Genomic DNA, 3,018 nt, shown 5'->3' with positions numbered 1-3,018 from the left:
TCGATCCGTTTCTTTTTTTCTTTTCCTTTCTTTTTTTTTTTTTTCTTTCTCTCGTTCAACGACGAACCTTCTTTCCATTCGTGGAAAAATCCTTCTCCGGTATATCCGGAGAAGAAAGAAGAGAGGACGAGACATTATACGCGGTGTACACGCGTATAATTAACGCGTACAATGCACACGTGCTACAAACACGGAACAACGTACGAGATGAATCGTCGTCTAACGAATGGCGCGTATACGGGGGATGCGGCTTCGATGCCGAGGTTTATTGAATCGCGAGCGGGAAATTGGGACGCGTTGTCGGCGGCCTTCTCAATGACGTCGGTGACGTCACTAATTTGGAAGGGAAACTGGGACAAACGGAGCGGAGAAAAAAGGAAACTGCAACGATCGTCTACCCTCCGTCTCTCGCCCTCCATCTACCCGTTTCCAATTTTTCTCTCCTCTGTCGAGATCCGGTCGACGTTCGTCCCTTCTGATCACGCGCTTGAAGAAAAGAAAAGAAAGAAAAGAGAGAGAGAGAAAAAGAAAAGGAAGAGAGATGCGCGTGAAACGAGTATCGGCAAGGTATCGTGGCAAGATAACGCGATCCTTGAATGAACTATGGTATTTTGTAGGGATGACACTAGAACCGATGGATCTGGATCAAAGAAGGGTCGTGAATGGCGTCGCTTGCTCGATGACGTCACGGGGTTGCAGGGTGAAACCCCTGCAACTGGGTCACTCGTTGATTCTGTCATGGCCGTAGGCTATAAACGGACCACGGTCGTCCTTCCACGTTTTCCACGCCTTTTCGCGTGAAAACGTGTTCCGGCAACGAGCACGTTGCACGCGGGAACACAACCTTTAGCCTCACGATTTCCTTTCCCTCCCATTCTCCGCGACCGGAAATCTTGCTCGTCGAAGCGAGCTCGCTCGAATCGTCAGTTATCGGGCATTCATTTTTCAAGAAGAGGAGAACGAAAGAAGAAGGACGAATTAACCGTGGAATAAGATAGAAAGGGAAATGGAAATAAGGGAGGAAGAGGAGAGAGAAAGAATAACATTTTCGTTTGAATGAAAAACGTTTATTTGAAACATAAACTACAAATAGTATCGACATAGGTAATACTTAATATAAAACATTCAGTCCTGAGATTATGCATATTTCTCTTTATGCATCCTTTTTTTTTTTTTTTAATCATTCTCGCACGTTTCTCCCCGTTTTTCGTGTTTTTTTTTTTTTTTTTCTTCTTTTTTTTTTTTTTGGCGCGAGGATCGATCGCCCATATTCGAATTCGTTAGGCATACATTACTCGTCCCTTTCCTCCCTCTGCCCCCTTCCCTCGCGAGATACCGGTATCATTTTATCTCTCCCAACATTGTGCCGATTTGTTTTTCGCGATATATCCGTGTAATACACGCGATAGATATTTACAAGGCACTGAATGATCGCGTATACGTGCGCGTTCGTCGATCGTCACGTTGAAATGAGAATTTTCGATGGAGAAAGTTTCGAAAAAAAGATTTTTCCTTCCTTCCTTCGGTCCACGCTTTTCCTCGCTCTTCGTTTTCGATTCGGTCGCAACCGGTCGATGACGGTGAAAAAAAACGAGGTCGAACGCTGGCTATCTGTTCCTTTTTTTCTTCTTCTTCTTTTTTTTTTCGCCANGGGGCAAGGGGAGGAGGGGACCGGCGACGTAACAAACGGCCGAAATTCGCCGATCCCGAAACTCGATCGGAGTTGGTTGGCCGACGAGAATCGCGATATCATTTTTGTTAATGCGAATTGATATGTTTTAAAATGTATTCTCTTAACGAACGATTAATTCCAATTTATCTGAAATATTTCATCGATCATCGAACGTTATAAAACGATAAAGATTATCGCGAGATCGCGAGCATTTTCTTTTTTTTTTTTTTTTTGTAATATTTCGTTTCGTTTCGACTTTTTCCTTTTTTTTCCTTTTTTTCTTCTTTTTTTTTTTTCCGCTCTTGAGCACTCGCTTCCTTTCGTCCATATTCCTCAAAGGCATCGCGCGATCTCGATGTTCAATTGATTCGTATATATATCATGTAATAATAACCGGCGAAACATTTATTTCGCCGATAGAAGCGCGTTGAAAATATGTTACGAATTCGACAAAGAAGATTCACGTATACATATATATAGTATATAAGAAAGTATCGATCGTATCATTCGATCCTCTCCGCTTCACTGATGGCGAATTCGTATTGAACATTATTGATATCGCTTGTATACATGTTTTTTTTTTTTCTTTTTTTCTTTTTTTTTTTTTTTTTTTTTTTTTTTTTTTTTTTTTTTTCGTGTGTCAACTAATCGTTTCTGCACTACAAAAAGATACACACATAAGTTGCATGGCTACGTTGCTCGTCTACGGTGATCTATCTTGCTTACGTAATAAGAGACCAACAATTTAAAATCGCGGTACAGTCGTTGTACCTCCTATCTACGAATATGGATGCAACTTTTTCTCTTTTTCGCTTTTTTTCTTTTCTTTCGCTTGCACTCTTCTCTTCGCCGCTATCGACGAAAAGTAATCGCGACGAAGGGAAGAATGCATTTTTTTTTTCCCCCTTTCTTTTTTCTCCGGATCCGCAAACGTTTCTCGAACGTTTTGCCAAAAAAGCAAAACACGTTGTACAATAAAAAAAGAATACATCGTCAAAACTACGTTTGCGAATATTTTCTACCGGTCATTTTTCTCCTATTTTATTTTTTTTCCTCTCCTTTTAATCGGTATATACACATTTTTCAATCCAATCGTTTTGGTCGTGATTTTAAAAACAAATGGCGGCGAAACGACCGCGATCGAAAAATTAGTACAGACTAGGAAAGATAGATAGAATAATAGATCGCGCGAAAAGTTCGTAAGAAATGGTCCAATAGCCCGATTGCGCGAAAATGTGTACGAGACAGAGACAGAGAGAAAGAGAGAGAGAGAGAGAGAGAGAGAGAATCGAACATGATCGAATCTTAAGATGTATGATCGAGAATTTTGGACTCGAATACCCTTC

The sequence above is a fragment of the Apis dorsata genome, unplaced genomic scaffold (genome assembly GCF_000469605.1).
Source record: "Apis dorsata unplaced genomic scaffold, Apis dorsata 1.3 scaffold_118, whole genome shotgun sequence".
NCBI lineage: Eukaryota > Metazoa > Arthropoda > Insecta > Hymenoptera > Apidae > Apis > Apis dorsata.
This window is presented reverse-complemented; position numbering follows the sequence as displayed.